The 24,059-nt window shown below is 44.6% G+C and overlaps 1 protein-coding gene across 2 annotated transcripts in view; it reads right to left on the reverse strand.

Moving 5' to 3' along the window:
* Positions 1–24,059, reverse strand: part of LOC144682992 (glypican-5-like) — a 1,265,567-nt gene that overhangs the window by 754,732 nt on the left and 486,776 nt on the right. The window lies entirely within an intron of this gene.

Raw genomic sequence — 24,059 nt, forward strand, 5'->3', positions numbered from 1 at the left:
ACAAGATGACAGGTAGCAGTTTAAGCCAGGGGCTTTCTCCTTCTGGCCTCTTGGTGAAGTGACTCTTACATCACTGTAAGAGGCAGTACTGTTTCTGCAGTCCCATACATTAACCCTTTCAGCCCTGAACACCCTAATAGTACATCCCTTCCCAAGTCTTTGTCCAAATATATTTTACATTTATATTTACATACTACCCCTTCTACCCCCACAAGTCTCTGACTTCGAAGGTTTGATCAGTCTGGAGGTTTCACGGCTCCCCCTCACCATCCTTGAGAGGCTTGGAAGATCAGTAATCTCCCTTTGGACTTCTTTGCTTTGATTGGTCTTCGGCGTTGCAGTATCTAGTGCATTAGAGTCATAGAGGTCTACAGCACAGAAAAAGGCCCTTCAGCCCATCGAATCGGCGCCGGTTAAACAAGTACCAAACTATTCTAATCCCATTTTCCAGCACTAGTCCCATAGCCTTGTAAGCCATGGCATCGCAAGTGTGCATCCAAATACTTCTTAAATGTTAAGAGGGTTTCTGCCTCTACCACCCTTTTAGGCAGTGAGTTCCAGATTCCCACCGCCCTCTGGGTGAAAAAATTCTTCCTCACATCACCTCTAAACCTCCTTACCCTTACCTTAAATCTATGCCCCCTGTATATTGATCCAAAGGGGCAAAGTTCCTTCCGGTCTACCCTATCTATGCCCCTCATAATTTTGTACACCTCAATCATGTCCCCCTTCAAACTCCTCTACTCCAAGGAAAATAACCCCAGTCTATCCAATCTCTCCTCATAACTAAAACTCTTCAGCCCAGGCAACATCCTGGTAAATCTCATCTGCACTCTCTTTAGTGCAATCACATCATTCCTATAACGCGGATTCCAGAACTGCGTGCAATATTCTAGCTGTGGCCGAACCAGCGTTTTATACAGTTCCAGCATAACCTCCCTGCTCTTATCTTCTATGCCTCAGCTAATAAAGGCAAGTGTCCCATTGCCTTCTTAACCACCTTATCTACCTGTCCCGCTACCTTAAAGGACCGGTAGACATGCACACCAAGGTCCCTCTGATCCTCGGTACTTCCCAGGGTCCTACCATTCATCATGTATTCCCGTGCCTTGTTTGTCCTGCCTAAGTGCATCACCTCTGGATTAAATTCCATTTGCCACTGATCAGCCCATCTGACCAGCCCGTCTAAATCCTCCTGTAATCTAAGGCTATCGTCCTCACTATTTACCACCCCACCAATTTTCCTGTCATCCGCGAACTTACTGATCAACCCTCCGACATTCAAGTCTAAATCATTTATATATACCACAAACAGCAAGGGACCCAACACCGATCCCTGTGGAACCCCACTGGACACAGGCATCCAGTCACAAAAACACCCCTCAACCATCACCCTCTGCTTCCTGCCACTCAGCCAATTCTGGATCCAATTTGCCAAATTGCCTTCGATCCCATGGGCTTTTACCTTCGTAATCAGTCTCCCGTGTGGGACCTTATCAAAAGCCTTGCTGAAGTCCAAGTAGACTATGTCAAATGCATTGCCCTCATCTACATACATGGTCACTTCTTCGAAAATTTCAATCAAATTGGTCAGACATCACCTCCCCTTAACAAAATCATGCTGACTGTCCTTGATTAATCCCTGCCTCTCCAAGTGTAGATTAATTCTGTCCCTCAGAATTGCTTCAAATAGTTTTGCCACCACTGAGGTTAGACTGACTGGCCTGTAGTTCCCTGGTTTATCCCTTCCTCCCTTCTTGAATAACAGTACCACTTTGGCTGTCCTCCAGTCCTCTGGCACCTCTCCTGTGGCCAGAGAGGTATTGAAAATTATCCCCAGCGCCCCTGCTATCTCCTCCTTTCCCTCGCTCAATAGCCTGGGATACGTTTAATCCGGGCCTGGAGATTTATCTACTTTTAAGCCTGCCAGACCACTTAGAACCCCCTCACATTCTATGTTAATTTCTTTATTTATATCACAGTCCTTCTGCCTGATTTCCATACCCACGTCATCCCTCTCGCTTGTGAACACCGACACAAATTATTCATTTAGAACCCTAACTACGTCTTCCGGCTCCACATACAAATTACCACTACGGTCCTTAATGGGCCCTACTCTTTCCCTAGTTATCCTCTTACTCTTAACGTACTTATAAAATAACTTTGGATTTTCCTTTATTTTACCTGCCAATGTTTTTTCATGCCCCCTTTTTGCTCTCCTAATTTCCTTTTTAAGTTCCCCCCTACACATTCTATACTCCTCTAGGGTTTCCGCTGTTTTGAGCCCTCGGTATTTGCCATAAGTGTCCCTTATTCTCTTTATCCAATCCTGTATATCCCTCGACATCCAGGGTTCCCTGGATTTGTTGGTCCCACCCTTTATCTTTACTGGAATATATTGGCTCTATGCTCTCCCTATTTCCTTCTTGAATGAGTCCCACTGCTCTGATGCAGATTTACCTAAAAGTAGCTCCCAATTCACTCTGGCCAAATCATATCTGATCTTATTAAAATCGGCCTTCCCCCAATTTAGAACTCTGATTTCTGGCCCATCCTTGTCCTTTTCCATAACAACCTTGAATCTAATGGAGTTATGATCACTATCTGCAAAATGCTCCCCCACTGATACCTCTACCACTTGCCCGGCTTCATTCCCTAAAATTAAGTCCAGGACCGCCTCCTCTCTTATAGGACCTTCTACGTACTGGCTTAAAAAGCTCTCCTGGATGCATTTTAAGAATTCCGCTCCCTCTAAACCTATCACACTTTGACTAACCCAATTAATGTTGGGGAAGTTGAAATCCCCCACTATTACTACCCTATTATATTTATACTTCTCTGAAATTTGCCTACATACCTGCTCTTCTATTTCTCTCTGACTGTTTGGGGGCCTATAGTACACTCCCAGCAATGTGATTGCTCCTTTTTTGTTTTTAAGTTCTAGCCATATGGCTTCATTTGAGGAGCCTTCTAAGATGTCATCCCTCCTTACTGCTGTAATTGATTCCTTGATCAATATTGCAATACCCCCTCCTCTTTTACCTCCTTCCCTGTCTCACCTGAAGACCCTATATCCTGGAATATTGAGCTGCCAATCCTGCCCCTCTCTCAACCATGTCGCTGTGACAGCAATGACATCATACTTCCACGTGTTAATTTGTGCCCTCAACTCATCTGCCTTATTCGTCAGACTCCTTGCATTAAAATAAATACCATCCAACCTTGTCAAACTCCCTTGTGCCTTAACTGGCCTATAATTTCTATGCCTTCTAGACTCTCTTCTAATTTTGGCTGTGCATCTTCCCCTGCTGAACCTCCTCTCAGAAATCCCCCTGCCAAGTTAATTTAAACCCTCACCAACAGCACTAGCAAACCTCCCCTCAAGGATGTTAGTCCCATTCCGGTTCAGGTGCAACCCGTCTGCCTTGTACAGGTCCCACTGCCCCCAGAAATGGTCCCAATGTCCCAGAAATCTAAAGCCCTCCCTCCTGCACCATCTCTCCAGCCACGCATTCATCTGGACTAACTTCCTATTTCTATACCCACTAGCGTGTGGCACTGGAAGTAATCCAGAGATTACTACCTTTGAGGTCTTGTTTTTTAATCTGCTTACCAGCTCCCTAAATTCTGCTTGCAGGACCTCATCACTCTTTCTACCTATGTCGTTGGTACCAATATGTACCACGATCCCTGTCTGTTTGCCCTCCCCCTTTAGAATGCCTTGCAGCCGTTCAGTGACATCCTTGACTCTGGCACCAGGGAGGCAACTTACCATGGTAGGGTGAGAGGGTGACAGGTGGTACACAGCAGGTAGGTAGGGTGGCAGGGTGGTGGTATGTGGCAGAGTGGTAGGATGAGAGAGTGGTAGGGTGAGTAGGGTGGCAGAGTGGGTAGGGTGCCACCTGGGTAGAGTAGCAGGGTGGGTAGGGTGGTGATTTTGGGTCATAACTATCCAAATAAGTGAGTTGGAACCCTCCAAAGTCTCCGACTCTAACTCAGAGTGGAAACATTCCAGAGGCAGGGGGATTGCCCATTGGTAGTTGAAACTTCCGGATAATTAATACAGAATCCTTCCATTGGTACTTCTGAGGGGCCCCCATCACATCTTCCTGGGTACCTACGGTGCACGACCACCCGGAACCTGGAAGATCTGGGCCTATAAGAACATAAGAAACAGGAGCTCTGGGAGGCCACTTGGTCCTTTGAGCCTATTCCATCCTTCAACAAGATCATCTCAACTCTTCCTCCCTGCATTATCCCCATATTGCTTAATGCTTTTTGTACTCAAAAAAATGATCAACCTCTGTCTTGAATATACTCAATGACTGAGCATCCACGGTTCTCTGCGATGGAGAATTCCAAAAAATCACAACCCATTGAGTGAAGAATTTCTCCTCATCTCAGTCCTCAATGGCCAAACCCTTATTCTGAGACTATGACTCCCATGTTCTGGATTTCCCAGCGAGGGGAAACACTTTTTTCAGCATCTGCCCAGTCAAGTTCCTTAAGAATTTTATGTTCCAATGAGACCACCTTTCATTCTTTTACACGCCATGGAATATAGGCCTAGTGTACTCAATCTCTTCTCGTGGATAATCCCCTCATCCCAGGAACCAGTCTTGTGAAACTTTGTTGCACTCTTTCTAAGGTAAGTATGTCCCTCCTGAGGTAAGAAGACCAAAAGAAACATACAGGACTCCAGGTATGGCCTCACCAATGTCCTGTATAATTGTAATAATTACTATTATACTCTAAGTCCTCCGTATCACAAGCTAACACTCCAGTTGCCTTGGGGAGGCAGCAGCATAGTTGTAATGTCACTAGTTTAGTAATCCAGAGGGCCAGGCTAATAATCTCAATGAAACCATTGTTGATTGTCATAAAATCCAAATCACTAATGCCCTTTAGGGTTGGAAATCTGCTGTTGACGTGTCTCTCCAGACCCACAGCAATGTGGCTGATTCTTTACTGTCCTCTGTATCAAACCACTAAAAAGCTTAAAAGGAATGAAACGTGACAAACCACCCACCATCTACCTAGGAACTGGAAATGACAATGTCAAACCCAGCCCTGCAAAGTCCTCCTTACTATCATCTGGGAGCTTGTGTCAAAATTGGGAGAGCTGTCCCACAGACTAACCAAGCAACACCTGACATAGCCATCCTCATGGAATCATACCTTACAGACAACGTCCCAGACACCAACATCACCATCCCCACCATCCCAGCAGAGGTGGCAGCACAATGGCATGCATTTGGGAGGGAGTTGCAGTCCTCAACATTGATTGCGGACCACATGAAGCCTCAGGTCAAACCTGGGCAAGGAGTCCTCCTGCTGATCACCACTGACTGCACCCCCCAACCCCATCAACTTAGCTGAGCTCAGCTCAGTACTCCTCATGTGGAACACCAATTGATGGAAGCACTGGGGGTAGCAAGGGTACAGAATGTACTCTGGGTGGGGGGGTTTCAATGTCCATCATGAAGAGTGGCTCCCCAGCATCACAGATGCCAATCTTCAACCAATTTGATTCACTCCACACGTTATCAAGAAACACCTGAAGGCACTGGATACTGCAAAGGCTATGGACCCTGACAACGTTCCAGGAATAGTACTGAAGACTTGTATTCCAGAGCTAGCCGCACCCTTAGCAAAACTGTTCCAGTACAGCTCCAACAATGGCATCTACCTGGCAATGCCCAGGTATGTCCTGCCCACAAAGAACAGGACAAGTCCAACTCGGCCAATTACTATCGATCATCAGCAAAGTGATGGAAGCTGTTACGACAATACTATCAAATGGCACTTACTTACTCAGCAATAAACTGCTCACTGACACTCAGTTTGGGTTCCACCAGGGCCACTCAGCTCCTGACCTCATTACAGCCTTGGTACAAACATGGATAAAAGAGCTGAACTCCAGTGGTGAGGCGAGAGTGACTGCCCTTGACATCAAGGCTACATTTGACCGAGTGTGGCATCAAGGAGCCCTAGCAAAACTGAATCAGTATTCTTCCATATTGAACACTACTTAGAGGAAGCACTAAGGGTGGCAAGGATGCAGAATGTACTTTGGGTCGGGGATTTCAATGTCCACCACCAACAGTGGCTCGGTAGCACCACCACAAACCAAGCTGGCTGAATCCTAAAGGACATAACTGCTAGACCGGGTCTGCGGCAGGTTGTGAGGGAGCAAACAAAAGGGAAAAACATATCTAACCTCATCCTCACCAACCTGCCTGCCACAGATGCAGCTGTGGGCCATCAGCAGCAGCAGAATTATACTCAACCATAATCTGTAACCTCGTGGCCCGGCATATCCTCCACTCTACCATTGCCACCATGCCAGAGAATGAACCCTGGTTCAATGAAGGGTGCAGGAGGACATGCCAGGAGCAGCATTAGGCATACCTAAAAATGAGGTGACAATATGGTGAAGCTATAATACAGGACTACTTGCGTGCCAGACAGCATAAGTAGCAAGTGATAGACAGAGCTAAGCGATTATACAACCAACCGATCTGATCTAAGCTCTGCAGTCCTGCCACATCCAATCTTGAATAGTGGTTGACAGTTAAACAACTCACTGGAGTAGGAGGCTCCACAAATATCCCCAGCCTCAATGATGGAGGAGCCCAGCACATCAGTGCAAAAGATAAGGCTGAAGCATTCGCAACAATCTTGAGAAGTGCTGAGTGGATGCTCCATCTCTGCCTCCTCTGGAGGTCTCCAGCATCACAGATGCCAGTCTTCAGCCAATTCGTTTCACTCCATGTGATATCAAAAAACATCTGAAGGCATTGGATACTGCAAAGGCAATGAGCCTTGACAATATTCTGGCGATAGTACTGAAGATTTGTGCTCCAGAACTTGCCATGACCCTAGCCAAGCTGTTCAAGTATATTATAACACTGGCATCTGCCCGGCAATGTGGAAAATTGACCGGGTATGTCCTGTACACAAAAGGCAGGACAAATCCAACCCGGCCAATTACTGCCCCATCATTCTACTCTCGATAAGGAGTCATCAACAGTGCAATCAAGCGGCACTTGCTTAGCAATAACTTGCTCATTGATGCTCAGTTTGGGTTCCGCCAGGGTCACTCAGCTTCTGACCTCGTTACATCCTTAGACCAAACATGAACAAAAGAACTGAGCTCCAGATGTGAGGTGAGAGTGACTGCCCTTGACATCAAGGCAGCATTTGACCGAGTGTGGCATCAAGGAACCCCAGCAAAACTGGAGTCAATGGGAATCAGGGGTAAAACTCTCAGCTGGTTGGAGTCATACCTAGCACAAAGGAAGATGATTGTGTTTGTGGGAGGTCAATCATCACAGTTCCAGGACATCACTGCAGGAGTTCATCAAGATAGTGTCCTCGGCCCAACCATGTTCAGCTGCTTCATCAATGATCTATCTACCATCAAACATAAGTGGGGATGTTTGCTGATGATTGCACAATGCTCAGCACCATTCGCGACTCCTCAGATACTGAAACAGTCCATGTTCAAAAGCAGCAAGACCTGGACAATATCCAGGTTTGGGCTGACAAGTGGCGAGTAACATTTGCACCTGTCATGAAGAGATTAATGTCTATAATATTATTGGAAATTATTTTCATTAAAATAGAGTTTAGTGGTGTCTGCCTATGTGTGTGTGTCATAATTGGATTAAAGCCAGTTATTCTGGGTGCTTTGATGTATAGAAAGAAGTAGGTTTGAAATAGTAATTAGATAAGCATGGGGAAGTTTAGAAACATAGGTTTTAAGGGTGTACATTTGCATTTGTTGAATAACACATTCAAGAGTGGGAGTAAAATCTTGCACCTAGCCGAGAGATGCCAAGCAATGTGTTTGTATTACTAATAAAATTAGTGGGATGAAAATGTTATTGTTAGAAGTTGTGACATTAAAAGCCTAGGATACCCTGGAAAAGTTACATTCAAAGGGAAAGCTAGGTATAAACAGAACAAAGTTTTGTGTGTACGGGTGTTAAGATCTAACCAGCCTGTAAGCCTACAACTGTCTGCAAAGGAACCAAATTGCAAGGAGCCTCATTTTGAATTTGTAAGATCAAATGTGCTTTGCCTGGTGTCTGTTCAAAGTCTATGGATTATTGTTGCCTTGGGGAAGACTTATCTGGGAGTGATTAATTTCGGGATTTGTTAAAAAGTTAGTATGGTTGTAATTTATAGACATATGTATGTGTTTAATTAGTTGTTAAATTAATAAATGTTTAATTTAGTTTCATATAAAAAAAATCATGAGGCTTGGTGGTTTTATTCCTGAATTCAGAACTGCATCTCAAACATTCCAATTGAAAATATAGGTTATGACATTGTTCAAGTTTCCCTCTGGGATTTAAACAACTCAGCATTTAACAGCTGCTGTGTTATAACAGTGCCACACAAGTGTCAGGCAATGATCATCTCCAACAAGATAGAATCTAACCATTGCCCCATGACTTCAATGGCATTACCATCGTTGAATCCCCCACTATCAACATCCTGGCATTTACCATTAACCAGAAACTGAACAGGACTAGCCATTTAAATACTGTGGCTACAAGAGCAAATCAGAGGCTAGGAATCCTGTTGTAAGTAACTCACCTCCTGACTCCCCAAAGCCTGTCCACCATCTACAAGGCACAAGTCGAGAGTGTGATGGAATACTCTCCACTTGCCTGGATGAGTGCAGCCCCAACAACACTCAAGAAGCTTGACACCATCCAGGACAAAGCAGCCTGTTTGATTGGCACACCTCCTACAAGCATTCATTCTCTCCATCACCAAAGAACAGTGGCAGTAATGTGTACCATCTACAAGATGCACTGCAGAAACTCACCAAGGCTCCTTAGGCAGCACCTTCCAAACCCACGACCGCTACCATCTAGAAGGACAAGAGCAGCAGATATGTGGGAACATCACCACCTAGAAGTTCCCATCCAAGCCACTCACTATCCTGACTTGGAAATACACCACCGTTCCCTCACTGTCGCTGGGTCAAAATCTTGGAATTCCCTCCTAAAGGCACTGTGGGTGTACCTACACTACGTGGACTGCAGCAGTTTACAAAGGTAGTTCACCACCACCTTCTCCAGGACAATTAGGAATGGACAATAAATGCTGGTCTAGCCAGCGACGCCCGCATCTGATGAGTAAATTTTTAAAAATTGCTTGCTGTACCCGCATTTTAACTTCCTGTGATTCATGAACAAAGACACACGGGTCCCACTGAATGCAAATGTTTTCCAGTCAAAAGATTATTTTTAAAAATTATTTTTCCTATGAAAGTAGATAACTTCACACTTCGATACATTGTATTCCATCTTTCATGTTCATGCCCCCTCACCCAAACTATATCCCTCTCCATCCTCTCCACACTGCTTAATTTTCCACCGAACTTTGTTTCATCAGCAAACTTGGCTACATTATGTTTAGTCCCCTCAATTAAATCACTAATATGTGTTATGTGTGATTCAAGCATACAGGCTGCACAAGGTATAAAACAGGGATCCTTCATTCCACTGCCATCAAATCTTTATAAACATTAATGGAAAAACTTAGTTCTGAGAAATAAAGTATTTGCAGAGGATATTCATGACCGATACTCCAGATCCACCAGGAGACCATCGGGACCTTAACTCCTGATCACCAATCAACCGGGTAGCAGAATTCAGTTGGTGAAGCTTCTATTGTTAATTTCCCATGACCACATGAACCAGATTACCTTCTCTCCCAGATCTGAAGGGAATCTTCTGCTCCTTGGAGTTTCTTGGACTCAGGGATGCTGCCCAAGTGGTCTGCCGAGGTCTCCATCAGTGGTACGTCCACTTCCCAGTTCTCCAGCCACCATCAGAGGCTTTGAGCTGCCTTTCGTGGCCTTGGTTCTTACCATGCTGCTATTCACAAGGCCTGGACTTATGAACATACGGACAAGGAGCAGGAGTAGGCCATTCGGCCCCTTGAGCCTGCTCTGCCATTTAATAAGATCATGGCTGATCTGATAGTAACCTCAAATCTGCATCCCGCCTACTCCCGATAACCTATCACCCCATTGCTTACCAAGAATCTATCCACCTCTGCCTTAAAAATATTCCAAGACTGCTTCCATCAACTTTTCAACCTGTTCCAAGGACTCATGAGCCTCTGAGAGAAAAAATTTTTGCCTCATCTCCACTTTAAATGCACAATCCCTTATTTTTAAACAGTGACCCTGAGTTCTAGATTCTCCCACAAGAGGAAACATCTTCTCCACATTTACCCTGTCAAGTCCCCTCAGGATCTTATACGTTGCAATCAAGTCGCCTCTTACTCTTCTAAACTCCAGCGGATACAGGGCCTAGCCTGTCCAACCTTTCCTCATAAGTCATCCTGCCCATTCCAGGTATTAGTCTGGTAATCCTTCTCTGAACTGCTTCCAACGCATTTATATCCTTCCTTAAATAAGGCGACCAATGCTGTACATAATACTCCAGATGCAGTCTCACTAGTGCTCTATATAACTGAAGCATAACCTCCCTACTTTTGTATTCAATTCCCCTCGCAATAAATGATAAGATTATATTAGCTTTCCTAATTACTTGCTGTACCTCCATCTCGCCTTTTATGATTCATGCACAAAGACACCCAAATCCCTCTGCATCTTAGAGTTCTGCAATCTCTCACAATTTAAATAATATGCTTCTCCTTTATTCTTCCTGCCAAAATGGCTAATTTCACATCTTCCCACATTATACTTCATTTGCCAGATCTTTGCCCACTCACTTAACCAATCCATATCTTTTTGTAGCCTCCTTATGTCCTCTCCACAAATTACTTTCCTAGCTATCTTTGTGTCATCAGCAAATTTGGCAAACATCCCATCCATCCCTTCATCCAAGTCATCTATATAAATTATAAACAGTTGAAGTCCCAGCACTGATCCCTGTGGCACATCACTCGTTACATCTTGCCAACCTGAAAAAGACCCATTTATGTTTATTCTGTGCTTCCTGTTAGCCAGCCAATCTTCTATCTGTGCCAATATGTTACACCCTATACCATGAACTTTTATTTTCTGCAACAACCTTTGATGTGACATTTTATCAAATGTCTTCTGTACATCCATCGGTTCCCCTTTATCGACAGTCCATGTTACTTCCTCAAAGAACTCCAATAAGTTGATTAAACATGATTTCCCTTTCACAAAACCATGTTGTCTCTGCCTGTTTACCTTGAACTTACCCAAGTACCCTGATATAGCTTCTTTAACAATAGCTTCTAACATTTTCCCTATGATATATGTTAAGCTAACATAAGAGCATAAGGACATAAGAAACATAAGGACATAAGAAACATAAGGACATAAGAAATAGGAGCAGGAGTAGGCCATTCAGCTCCTCAAGCCTGCCCCGCCATTCAATAAGATCTTGGCTGATCAGCCCCAGGCCTCAACTTCTCTTTCGTGCCAGCTCCTCATACAATTTTGAAATATCAGGGAGTTGAGGGCTATCTACCCCCTCTTTAAATACTTTCAGTGATCTAGCCTCCACAATTCTCTGGGATAGAGAATTCTAGACATCCACTAAACTCTGAGAGAAGAAATTCCTTCACTTCTCAGTTTTAAATGAGTGTCCCCTTATTCTGTAACTATGTTCCCTAGTTAGAGATTCTGCCACTAGTGGAAGCATCTTCTCGTCATCTATCCTGTCAAGCCCCCTCAGAATCTTGTACGTTTCAATAAGATCACCCCTCATTCTTCTAAACTCTAATGAACAAAGGCCTAACCTATTTAGCCGCTCTTGATAAGTCAACCCCTTCATCCCAGGAATCAGACTAGGGAATCTCTTTTGAACTGCCTCCAATGCCACTATATCCTTTCATAAATGCGGGGACCAAAACCGTACATAGTACTCCAGGTGCAGCCTCACCAGCACCCTATACATGTTCTAACTAAATTCCATTTGCCTTCTTAATTACTTGCTGTACCTGCATGCTAACTTTTTGTGTTTCATGCACAAGAATACCCAGATCCCTCTGTGCTGCACTTTTTTGGAGTCTCTCTCCATTTAAATAATAGTCTGCCTTTTGATTCTTCCTACCAAAATGCATGATCTCACATTTTCCTACGTTAAACTCCATCTGCCAAGTTTTTGCCAACTCACTCAACCTAGCCTTATTCCCCTTGAAGATTCCTTATGCCCTCATCACAACATGCCCTCGCACCTATTTTTATATTGTCAGCAAATTTGGATACATATCACTCTGCCCCCTCCTCCAAGTCATTAATAAAGATAGTAAATAACTGTCCCCTCCTCCAAGTCATTAATATAGATCGTAAATAACTGAGGCCCCAGGACTGATCCTTGTGGCACTCCGCTGGTTACGTCTTTCCAACCTGAAAAAAGATCCATTAATCCCGACTCTCTGTCTTGTGTGTTAACAAATCCTCAATCCATGCTAATACATTACCCCCAATACCGTGAGCTCCTATCTTGTGCAATAACCTTTTATGTGGCACCTTATCGAACTGGCCTATAGTTTTCTGCTTTCTGTCTCCCTCCCTTCTTGAATATTGGAGCTACGTTTGCTTTCTTCCAATTCAATGGAACCTAATCCAAATCTAGGGAGTTTCAGAAAATTAAAACCAATGCATCAGCTATCTCACTAGCCACTTCTTTTAAGACACTAGGATGAAGTCCATCAGGATCCAGGCACTTGTCAGCCCGCAGCTCCAACAATTTACTCAGTACCACTTAGCTGGTGATTTTAATTTTCCTGCGTTCCCCCCTCCCTTCCATTTCCTGATTCATTGCTGTTTCTGTATTCTCTACTTGTATCCTCTATAGTGAAGACTGATACAAAATGCCTGTTCAAATCATCTGCCATTTCCTTGTTTTCCATCATCCATTCTCCAGGCTCACTTACTAAGGACCAACACTCACTTTGTTAACTCATTTCTTTTTAAAATATTTATAGAAACTCTTACTATCTGTTTTTATATTTCTAGCTAGCTTTCTCTCATACTCTAATTTTTCCCTCCTTATTAATCTTTTAGTCATCCTCTGCTGTTCCTTATATTCTGTCCAACCTTCTGGCCTTCCATCTAGCTTTGCACAATTATATACAATTAAGTTTGATACTTTCTTTAACCTTTCTAGTTAACCACGGACGGTGTGGTGTGTCCGTCCCTTGGACTTTTTCTTACTTGGAATGTATCGATTCTGTGTATTCTGAAATATCCCCATAAATGTTTGCCACTGCATCTCGATTGAACTATCCCTTAACCTAATTTGCCAATTCGCTTTAGCCAGCTCTGCTTTCATGCCCTCATAATTGCCCTTATTTAAGTTTAAAAATATAGGGCAGAATCTTCGGGTCGGCGAGCAGGGGCGGGCCCCACTCACCGACACGTAAAATGACATGCAGTGATATCTGGCGTGCGCCCCGACGTCATCGCGCGTCATTCAGATCTTCAGTTCGGCAGGCCTATTAAGGCCATTTAAAAATTAATTAAAATAATGAACTGAGCTGCCTGTCCAGCCTTAAGGTTGGACGGGCAGGCGAAGAGCCTAGGTGGCCTTTGCATTTATCATAAAACCTCATCCACGGGCGGGATGAGGTTTCATGAAGGTTTTTAAAGTTCAATAAAATTTTTTAAGACTATTTACTTACATGTCCCAGTTCATGTGACACTGTCACATGAGGGGACATGTCTTAATTTTTTTTCTTTATTAAAATTTTCTAAAATCACACTAATCTCCCTGAGGCAGCTCTGTGCCTCAGGGCGATTTCTGCGCTCTTTCATGTGCATGCGCGAAAGAGCGCCAGCCCTGACTCAGCTTATTGCCCCCACCCGCACAGGGAACGGTCAGCGCATACGGGTGCACGTCACGCTGGGCAGGCCTTAATTGGCCCGCCCACGTAAATTGGCAGCGCGCAGCCGATCACGGGCGGCGATTGGCTGCACACTCACTCCCACCCAACCCCCCCGACGGGGAGAAAGTTCTCCCATAGTCTCGGACCCACTCCTGCCTCCCTCTAACTGAATGTAAACTTCAAGCATATTACGGTCATGCTACCTAGGGGCGTCTTCACTATGAGATCATTAATTAATCCCATCCGTTACACAATACCAGACTAGTATAGCCTGCTCTCTAATTGGCTCCAGAACATATTGTTCTAAGAAACTTTCTTGGAAACATTCTATGGACTCCTCATCTAGGCTACCTTTGCACATCTGACTTTTCCAGTCTACATTTAGATTAATACCTCCCTTGATTATCACCGTGACCTTCTGACAAGCTCCCTTAATTCCTTGCTTTCTGCTCCATTCTACCATGTGGCTACTATAAGGGGCCCGACTTCTGCTCCTACTCCTTGCTGCTGCTTTCTCCCTTGCTTCAGGGCATCTGGCTCTACCCCCCAGCCTGCCAATGACACTGTTCCATGCACGGAGAGGCCCACAGGGGCCACTCAGTTCCCCTGCCCAGCACTCTCCCCCGCCATTGCCACTTGCTGCCAGAGGTCCAACTACATAAATAGCTGATGCCCAGGGACTGATCCTTGCAGTACCCCACTACTCTCTGTTTTCTGTCCGTTAACCAATTCTCAATCCATACTAATATATTACCCCAATCCTGTGAGTCCTAATTTTGTGTATTAACCTCTTGTATGTACCTTTATTTGAATATCCAAATCCGCTACATCCACGGATTTTCCTTTATCGTTCTTATTAGCTACATCTTCAAAAAACTTTAACAGATCTGCCAAACATGATTTCTCTTTCTTAAATCTGTGTTGACTCTGCTTAATCATATGACTTTCTAAGTGCCCCTTAACCACATTCCTAATGATAGATTCTAGCATCTTGTTTACTACTGATGTTGGGCTAACTGGTCTACTGAGTTTCCCATTTCCACAATTCTTCCTTCATTAAATAGCAGGATTATGTTTGCTATCTTACAATCTTTGTAAACTATTCTGGAATCTCAGGAAATAAAGACTCAAAATCAGTGCATCCACTATCTCTGCAGCTACCTCTTTTTAAACTGTTGGATGCAGGTTGTCAACTCCAGGAGATTTGTTGTCATGTCATCCTATTCATTTCTCCAGTACTCTTTCTTTACTTATACTGATTTCTTTATGCTATTAACTTTTGCTAGTCCCTTAGTTTTCCATTATTCCCTGAATGTTTTATTTTTGTGTCTTCTACCTTGAAGACAGATGCAAAATATTTGTTTAATGTCTGCCATTCTTTATTCCCCAGTTATGAGGAGATGTCTTTAACATGCAAGCAAGCAGACAACAGAACCTTCGGAATTTCCAGTCATGGTTGTCTAGGACAGTATCTATTCCTCTGATTACACTGTCACTGGGGAGGATGGGGAAGAGGTGCTTTTTCTCTTCTACTCTTTTTCAGCCTCCAGTATTTGATTTCCACTTGGTGTATCAGAAGGAGCAAGTAAACCAGTAACTGGTATTATTAGTTTTATCAGTATTGTAAAGTTTACTTGCTGTGCCGAAACCTATTAGGAGGTGTAGGCTTTGTAGGCTATAATTAATTAATCAGCAATTATTAATTAATTAACACATATTGGAGATGGCAGGGCAGGTGGTGTGCTAAGATTGCATCTGGATACCGGTGTGATCCAGGGCAAACATGTCTTAAGTTAAGTGTTTGCAGCTGCAGGAACTTTGGCTCCAAGCTATTTAGCTGAAGGCCGGGCTGCAGGCACTGCAGGGAGGGGTAAACTTAATTGGACACATTATTCCAGGAGGTGGTCATACCCCTTAGGATATGATCTTCTGATGTGGTCAGTGGTAGGTGGGTGTGACTGCAAGTAAGGCATGTACCCCTGTACCCAGAGGGCAGGAGTGCAGGAGCCTCAGCTCTTACAATTGTCCAACAGGTTTGAGGTTTTTTCAGCTAGTTTGGATGAGAGTGGGGGATGCAGGATGAACGAGCTAACTGGCCATTGCACTGTGGTACAGGAAGCCATTCAAGTGGGGGGAGTTACAAGGGATGTAGTGGTAATAGGGGACAGTATAGTCAGAGAAATTGACACCGTTCTCTGCAGCAAAGAGCATGAATCCAGATGGCTGTCTCGCCCGTCCAGTGCTAGGGTTCGGGTCATCTGCTTGGGGCTGGAGAGGAATTGTAGTGGGAGGGGCAGGACCCAGCTGTCATGGTCCATGTTGGCACCAACGACATAGGCAGAACAAAGGGGGTTCTGCTTAGTCAGTATGAGGAGCTTGGCACCAAATTAAGAAGCAGAACCTCAAAGGTCATAATCCCTGGATTATTACTTGAGCCACGAGCAAATTGGCATAGGACAAATCAGATTAGGGAAATGAATGCGTGGGTCAAAGACTGGTGTGGGAGAAGTGGGTTTTAGTTCCTGGGGCTCTGGCACCAGTACTGGGAAAAGTGTGATCTGTACCGTTGGCACGGTCTACGCCTGAACCATGCTGGGATTGGTTTTCTTGTGAGCCGTATGATTAGGGAAGTAGAGAGGATTTAAAACTCAGTAGTGTGGGCAAGGGATCAAATTTAGGAAGATGTGGTAAAATCAAAGAGTAGAGACAAGGTAGAAGAGAAAGGTATTCTTACAGGAAATGAAAAATAGACCATGACAGGAAGGGATAAAGAGTACAAATCTAACAGTAAATCAACAGATGAGACTAGACATTATAAGAAGGATAAAAGGATAAAACTAAAGGCTTTGTATCTGAATGCATGAAGCACTCGAAACAAAACGGGTGAACAGAGAGCGCACGTAGAAATAAATAAGCACGATCTGATAGCCATTACAGAGACAGGGCTGCAGGAAGACATGGATTGAGACCTGAATATTAAAGGGTATAGGACATTTAGGAAGGATAGGAAGTGAGAAAAAGGTGGAAGGGTGGTTCTGTTAGTTAATGATGGTATAGGCACAATAGAGGGGGATGACCTAAGTTCAGGAACCAGGATGTGGAAATGGTTTGGGTAGAGATGAGAAATGGTAATGACAAAAGTTGTGTACAGGCCCCTAATGGTAATCACATGGTAGGGTGGAGCATAAAAGAAGAAAGAATGGAAGCTTGTCAGAAAGGCACGGCAATAATCATGGGAGATTTTAATCTACATATAGACTGGAAAAGTCAGATGGGCGAAGTTAACTTAGATAAGGACTTCATGGGATATTTCCAGGATAGCTTGTTCAGCATGTTCTGGAGCCAACCAGAGGGCAGGTTATACTAGACCTGTTATTATGCAATGGAATGGTATTAATTAATGATCTTTTAGTGAAGGCACCCCTTGGTAGAAATGGTCATAATATGATTGAATTTTACATTCAGCTTGAGGGAGGGAGGAGTGGGTCCGAGACTATGTTTTTAAACTAAAATACGGGCAATTAGGAGGGCATAATAGCAGAGCTGGCTAAAGTGAATTGGCAAATTAGGTTAAGGGATAGGTCAATAAATATGCAGTGGCAAACATTTAAGGGGATATTTCAGAGCACACAGAATACATACATTTCAACAAATAAGAAAAAGTCCAAGGACAGACACACCATCTGTGGTTAACTAGAAAGGTTAAAGATAGCATTAAACCTAAAGAAAAAGCATATAATTGTGTAAAGATAGGTGGAAGGTCAGAAGTTTGGACAGAATACAAGGAACAGCAAAGGATGGCTAAAAGATTAATAAGGAGGGAAAAATTAGAGCATGAGAGAAAGCTAGCCAGAAATAGGAAAACACACAGTAAGGCCAAAATTTTCCATGCCTGCTAGTGTCGCGCATGTTCGGTGGCGTGAGCAGACAATATGGTGCAATTGGTTTCACGACGGCGCAAAACCAGTTTGCGATCATCCGCTCAGCCCACCATATTTCCTGCCATTGGCCGTCAGAAACCTCATTTAATACATCTGCATATCATTTATAGGCCAGCCTGTTATCGCACTTATAGCAAATGTGGGATGATTCCGCTCCAAGAGTTTCTATATATATTTTAAAAAGAAACGAGTTAACAAAGTCAGCATTGGTCCTATAGAAAGTGAGTCTGGAGAATTGATAGTGAAAAACAAGGAAATGGCAAATGAATTGAACAGGTATTTTGCATCAGTCTTCACCATAGAGGATACAAATAACATCCCAGAAACAGCTATAAATCAGGAAATGAAATGGAGGGAAGAACTCAGGAAAATTAAAATCACCAAATAAGTGGTACTGAGAAAATTGTTGGAGCTGCGGGCTGACAAGTGCTTGGGTCCTGATGGGCTTCATCCTAGGGTCTTAAAGGAAGTGGCCAGTGAGATAGTTGATGCATTGGCTTTAATTTTCTAAAACTTCCTAGATTCGGGGAAGGTCCTATTAGATTGGAAGATAGCAAATGTAACTCCATTATTCAAAAAGGGAGGAAGAATTAAAGCAGAAAATACAGGCCAGTTAGCTTAACTTCTGTCATAGGGAAATATTAGGAACTATTATTAAAGAAGCTATAGCAGGGCACTTGGATAAGTTCAAAGTAATCAGGCATGGTTTTGTGAAAGGGAAATCATGTTTAACCAACTTATTGGAGTTGTTTGAGGAAGCAACATGGGCTGTGGATAAAGGGGAACTAGTGGATGTACTGTACTTAGATTTCCAGAAGGCATTTGACAAAACACTACATCAAAGGTTATTGTGGAAAATAAAAGCTCAAGGTATAGAGGGTAATATTTTGGCATGCATAGAAGATTGGCTGGCTAACAGGAAGCAGAAAGTAGGCATAAATGGGTCTTATCTGGTTGGCAACATGCAACAAGTGGTGTGCCACAGGGATCAGTGCTGGGCCCTCAACTGTTTACAATTTATATAAATGACTTGGATTAAGGGATGAGTGGGATGGTTGCCAAATTTGCTGATGACACAAAGATAGGTAGGAAACTAAGTTGTGAAGAGGACAAAAGGAGGCTACAAAAAGATATAGCTAGGATAAGTGAATGTGAAAAGGTCTGGCAAATGGAATATAACATGGGAAAATTTGTTTTTTTTTATCCATTCACGGGATGTGGGCTTCGCTGGCTGGGCCAGCATTAATTGCCCATCCCTAGTTTCCCTTCAGAAGGTAGTGATGATTTGCCTTCTTGAACCGCTGCAATCCATGTGGTGTAGGGACACCCACAGTGCTGTTAGGAAGGGAGTTCCAGGATTTTGACCCAGCGATAGTGAAGGAACAGCAACATATTTCCAAGTAAGGATGATGAGTGACTTGGAGGGGAACTTCCAGGTAGTGGTGTTCTCATCTATCTGCTGCCTTTGTCCTTCTAGATGGTAGTGGTCGTGGGTTTGGAAGGTGCTACCTTGGTGAAGTCCTGCAGTGCATCTTGTAGATGGTACACACTGCTGCTCCTGTGCATCGGTGGTGGAGGGAGTGAATGTTTGTGGATGTGGTGCCAATCAAGTGGGCTGCTTTGTCCTGGGCAGTGCCAAGCTTTTTGAGTATTGCGGGAGCTGCACTCATCCAGGCAAGTGGGAGTATTCCATCACACTCCTGACTTGTGCCTTGTAGATGGTGAACAGGCTTTGGTGAGTCAGGAGTCAAGTTTAGATTCTCCAACAAGAGGAAATCCCCTCAGGGTTTTATATGTTTCAAGTCGCCCCTTACTCTTCTAAACTCCAGTCGATAACAGCCTAGCCTGTCCAGCCTTTACTCATAAGACAACCCATCTCAGATGATCGTGTGTCTTTGGAACTCTCTTCCTGAAAAGGCGGTGGAAGCAGAGTCTTGGAATATATTAAAGGCAGAGGTGGATAGATTCTTGGTAAGCAAGTGGGTGATAGGTTATCGGGGTCAGCAGGATGCAGATTTGAGGTTACTATCAGATCAGCCATGACCTTATTAAATGGCGGAGCAGGCTTGAGGGACCAAATGTTCCTGCTCCTTGTTTGTATGTTCCTTATTGGTTTAGTTCAGAAATCTGATTTTTCAGACTGAATCCAAACCCACAACTTCTCTTAGCTTAAAATCCCCTCCTACAATGTAAATGGTGAGGTACTCAAGTATCTGGAAATGCAACAAAATGACATGCAGACCTCTTCCTATCCATCTTAGAAGAAGAATCTGGCAGCAGATAGCTACAGTAAAGAGTGAAGAGCTCAGTGATTGGGTCCTCTGCTTGAGTACTGTTCTCTTGGAAATCTAGCAGCAACATAAAAAGATCTTTAGATAAGCTCATCACAGTATTCTAGAACTGTGCCAAGTTGTGTTTGTAGGCTAATTGTTATGAGCTAACACTGAGGTTTCAATTAAATGATGGAGAAAGACAAGCCTAACAGAACCAGCAAACAGAAATGTGTATTATCACTTGTCTGTTAATGTTTGGAACAACTAAACCTTCTGTTAATTTAGATTTTTGTAAGTAATATTTCAATTATTTATCTAACAGTCGTTTGATCTAAGTGGAGAGGATGCAAATAAGATTCCCAGAGTCTCTCAAATGTGTCTCTATTTGATACCAATTATAGTTGCCCTTGGCTGTTAACGAGCATCCCAGTGCAACCTTTACCCGAAGGATGACTAAAACATTATGCTGCTGTCACTCCCGGCCTCAATACTAAATCAAAACTAATGCTACCATGGTGCATAGTTAGAATAAATGAATAGAAAGAACAAAGCTGAGATCTTTGAAAAATAGTAAATCTTTAGTTCTTCACTTGTTTGATAATAGAATTGCTTCTGTAACAGAACATGACTCCCTTTATGAAGATCTTCCTGGTTAAATTGCGGAATGAATCGACAGCAATGCAATACCCGTGCCTTAAAATCTTGAACATGTGCAGTTAACTGCAAATCACATAAACAAGTCTGACAATATGAGGACTTACTTTAATTTGAGAAGAAGTCTGCAACTGTCAGTAACAACGAGAGCAAATTGCTGTCCTAAATGAACAGGCTAAAATACAGCAGTTGGAGCTGACTGAGAAATGCTCTTCCAAGAGGGCTTTATGGCATTTCCAATAGGCGTAATGCTGGCATGTTTACTTGATAAGGTTATCTTTTAGAACATTCTTAACATTCACAAGTCACTTGTATAGTAAACAGTTGTCTACATCAACCGCAAGGGCTTCCACTCGCTGATTGTTCAGCTGGTGTGCGACCATCACAAATGTATCTTGCTGGTCTGCACACGGTTTCCAGGGAGTGTCCATGCCTCCTACTTTCTCAGTAGGTCTCAGATCCCTTACGTCTTCCAGGGTCCAGAGAGGCTGCAGAGTTCCCTCCTCGGGGACAAGGGTTACCCGCAGAGGATGTGGCTGATGACACCCATGCGGCGGCCTCAGAGTGCAGCAGAGAAAAGGTAACTCACATCTTGGTGGAGCAAACCATCAGAATGTTGAAAATGAGGTTCCAGTGCCTGGGCCAGCTTGTTGCAGTCCTGCAATACAGTCTACAGAGGGTGTCACACATTGTTATCGCCTGCTGTGCCCTTTACAACCTGGCGCTGCAAACGGGGAGAGGAGCTGGCTGAGGAGAAGATGGAGGAGCTACACTCCTCCTCCAATGAGGAGGACTTTGACGGGGATGAGGGTGAGGAGGCCCTCGAAGGCGAGGATGATGGCGATAAGGCCACCACACTCTCCAGATGAGGCAGGTATGCTTGGGCGGCCCTCATAGCTGCTAGATTCGTGGAGGATGATGACGACATAGAGTGCGGAGATACCATAGGTCCTCACATTGCACCTATGAACGTTTGATTCCTGTCTGGCTGATGGCTGTGCACATAGCCTCTGTGATAAGGCTCCTGTAATGGAGATGTAGCGGATGCCCACAGTCTTTACATTCCAGGAGGATGATGATGATGACATGCAGCGAGGACATTCCATAGACCCTCAATTAGCTATGTGAATGTCTGGCTGATGGGACCTCGCTTGCGCACTGTGAACAGGGACAAATCATGGAGAAGCAGTGGGGAAACTTTAACTTGTCCTGATCCTATGGCATCCATCATGAGCTGAACCCTTCAGGACCGCACTGTCACCAGACTCAGATGCTGATGAGATGGGGGGCCAGCCACACCTCAAAGGTGCTGGGAGAACACAGAGAGCATGACAGAACTCTGTACTGCAGGCCCAGGATATGCTGGCAGCAATGGTAAGCCCCATTGAGGTGCAGGCATGACTAATATGACCAGTGACAGAGAAAGCACACCATCAGTGTGCTGGGAAGGTTGAGAAAATCACAGGGAAGAGGCCCTGGACTGAGACACCTGCCTTTATCTTGTGCAGGGAACAAGGTTTCACATCTGAGCAACACAAACACTGCTCATTGTAACAAGGAGCCATAGGCAAAGAGACATTCTTGGGAGTTTATGAACAAAGTGAACATTACGTATAAGTGATTAATACCTCTGCCCAGGCTGTACAACTACATCTTCTTAACTTTCCTAACCCTGCTGCCAAGTCTTTGTGCACCTCTGACATCCACAGCGGAGGTGGAAGCAGCCTGTTGATTGTTACGCCCAGTCTGTGATGACCTTGACGGGTATTCTCTGGAGGGCCGGGACCTGGAGGATCGCAGCCTGCTTTTGGGGACCTGCTGTAAAGCAGTGGCACCCTCCTTGGCCTGTGGAGCTGGAGCTGCTGAGGTCACAAAAAGAGGGGTTGTGGATGTTTTGGACAATCCCCGGGTGGCCCGTGGGTATACACCTGCTGATCCTCCTCCATATGGGTACCCATGGGATCCTGGCTGACTCCTTTAGGAGAAGGGGAAGCTGTAATGAGATCAAGCTGCCCCACATCCCTCTCGTGTTGACACTGTTGGAGGTCAACTATGGCATCAGTGATGGAATTCCAAAATCCTGGACCAAGGTTTTCATGGTGGCTGCCATCCTACGAGTATTGATCTCAGTGCGTTGCAATGCCAGCGCTATCACCTCAGGCTGAAGGCGGACAGACTCCTCCATCTTGCCTTGCAATCTGAGGAGTGTTGCAGTCATCCTTTCCTGATGTTCCCGAGCTTGCCTTTGCAGCTCCAGCAACTGACGTAGGACCAAGTCCAGAAGCTCCTCATCTGACTCGGACTCAGCAGATTTCTGGTCTCCAGCAATGCTCCGAGTGCCTGAAACCTGGGAAGTCCCTACTGCCGCCTGCTGTGGTGCAGACAGTCCGATATGCTCACCAGATTGTGACCTTGAGGCTACTCTAAAGCTTGGTCCTGCTGAGTTGTGTGTCTCTGCACTGGTGGAGGGTGGAGGTGGGCGCAGTGATGGGACTTCAATGAGGGTTTCAGCAGATTCCTCTTCTGAGGCTTCAGGGCTTGGGTCGAGGACGTGGGTCTTGGGCTCCCTCGGCTGTTTCCCAAATGTGCCCACAAAAGCAAGGAGAGATAATTAGTGCATGGCCTGTGAAACAGGACACATCAATCGCAGCAAGGTTGTCTGATGGATGATTTGCTGCTGGATCCTCACTTGGTTGAGCACTGCCGACCTCACCCTCAGCACAGGAATAGTCCAGATCTTCACTGGCCAGCTGGATGACTCTATTTTCAAAGTTCATAATTTCAAGCATTGCTCCGCTAGTTTGTGACCTCTCCCTTTTGTCATGTGCCAGCTTGTCCGGCATGAAGATAGATGGAGAGAGTGTAAGCAGGATGCCTGCCAAGCCAGATGATAATTATGCCTGGCATGTGTGGGTAGTGAATGGTCCCATGGACAGGATGAGGGCAATGAAGATGTGTGAGAGAGAGTGAATGGTGATGTCCTTTCAACTGGCAGTGAGTGAGATCCCTGTGGATGTGTGAGGGGTTTGAAGTGTGTGAGTTGAGAGTGATGAGAAGAGTGACTTACCCTGGTGGAACAGAGGAGATCATTTATCCTCTTACGGCATCTGGTCGCTGTCCCCTTTTGCAGGGTGTTGGCACTGCCTCCCAAGCCGGGTTGGTAATGTTGCTGCCCCTCCTGTGGCCTGAGTGGGGGTAGAGGACATCACGGTGGGCCTCCATGGCATCCAAAAGGCATTCCAGGGATGTGTCACTGAATTGGGGGGCTGCAGTCTTCTTGCCTTTTGGGGCCACGTCTTCTGTGCAGCAGTGCTGGGCTTGAAGGACTGACAGG

The sequence above is a fragment of the Cetorhinus maximus genome, chromosome 7 (genome assembly GCF_964194155.1).
Source record: "Cetorhinus maximus chromosome 7, sCetMax3.hap1.1, whole genome shotgun sequence".
NCBI classification, from domain to species: Eukaryota; Metazoa; Chordata; class Chondrichthyes; order Lamniformes; family Cetorhinidae; genus Cetorhinus; species Cetorhinus maximus.